Source organism: Hyaena hyaena, unplaced genomic scaffold (assembly GCF_003009895.1).
Source record: "Hyaena hyaena isolate Hyena2069 unplaced genomic scaffold, ASM300989v1 scaffold_645, whole genome shotgun sequence".
NCBI lineage: Eukaryota > Metazoa > Chordata > Mammalia > Carnivora > Hyaenidae > Hyaena > Hyaena hyaena.
Genome location: NW_024081272.1, coordinates 688,499 through 690,071, shown reverse-complemented (window position 1 = coordinate 690,071; position 1,573 = coordinate 688,499).

Here is a 1,573-nt window from a genome sequence, read left to right as displayed (position 1 = left end):
TAAGTTCTGTACATATTTTTCTTCCTCTTCCACTGAGTAGTGGACCCACATCTTAAACTTCTCGTGTGTCCTATGCATCCACATTGCTCACATTACAGAATTTTACTCATAAATATTTGTTGAATCAGTTGGAAACGAATCTAAATTTCTCAGTCAGGTGCTCAGAGCCTTTCCCTCATGTTCTGTTTCTCTGGCATGTACACTAGATTTTTGTGAGGTCGTGATCATTAACACAATCGTTTCCTCTTCTTCCCCTGGTTATTTTCTCCTAAAATGGAGGCGGAAGGAACTAGATGAGCATCTGGCAGCCAGAACTGCCCTGCCCCTATACCGGACTGAGTCCTCAACAGGCAAACACCATGGGAACTGGGGCGGGGGGCAGCGGAGGTTGTGGCAGTTTTGGTTCAGGGGAAGGCTCTGGATTTTCAACAATTGGAGCAGCCTCATCTGGGGGCACCCTGATGCTGTAGTCAACTGTGGTTTCAAGGAACTGAGGTCTCTATAGCTGGAAGCCTAGAAAATATTCAGACGTCAGACCCATATTCCAGCAGACTTTCCAAATAAAGGTAAAAATGAAGTGGAGACGTAGAGAGAATTCATGATGAGATCTTGCTGATTTCCTTTTCAAATTGATGGAGAGAGATTAATGAAGAAGAGATGTCCCTGAACACTTTAAGGTATAGGTGAACAAATCACTGGGTTTCTCTTTTAAAAGATGTCTGCCCAAATGTGCTTTAAAAGGTTCAGAGGTGGAAAAGACAATGTCTTTTTAATAAGAAATCATTGTTCCAAGTACTACATAAGTAATATACAAGTTAGAACTAAAGAAACCAATACAACCATATCCTGAGCATACACCATATGCAAAGTTTTTTTAAACGTTTGTCTTTATTTTTGAGAGACAGAGAGTCAGAGATCAGAGAGAGAGAGAGAGCACAGGTGGGGAGGGGGCAGAGAAAGAGAGGGAGACTCAGAAGAGGCTCCAGGCTCTATGCTGACAGCAGAGAGACAAATGCAGGGCTTGAACCCATGAACCATGGGATCATGACCTGAACTGAAATCAGATGCTTAACTGACTGAGCCACCCAGGTGTCCCACCATGTGCAAAGTCTTAGAAGCTTATATTAAAGTTCTTAAGTAGTTTAGGACTGAAAGCAGATTTAGTACTTGGGATAGGTGCCCAAAATATTGTATTCCACTTTCCAGAATACAAACCATTATATATAGAGAATAGTCGGCAAGAATAAGAGCAATCTAGTGCTTTCATTCCTGGAGAAATATTGTAGAAAACAGAACATGGCTTGTTTTTTGTTTTTTGTTTTTTTTAAATATTTTTATTTATTTCTAGGAGAGAGAGAGAGAGAGACAGCGTGAGCAGGGGAGGGCCAGAGAGAGAGGGAGACACAGACTCTGAGATAGGCTCCAGGCTCTGAGCTTGCAGTCAGCACAGAGCCTGATGCAGGGCTCGAACCCACGAACCGCAAGATCATGACCTAAGCGAAAGTCGGACGCTTAACCGACTAAGCCACTCAGGCGCCCCAAACATGGCTTGTTTTTAATTCCTTACTATTCA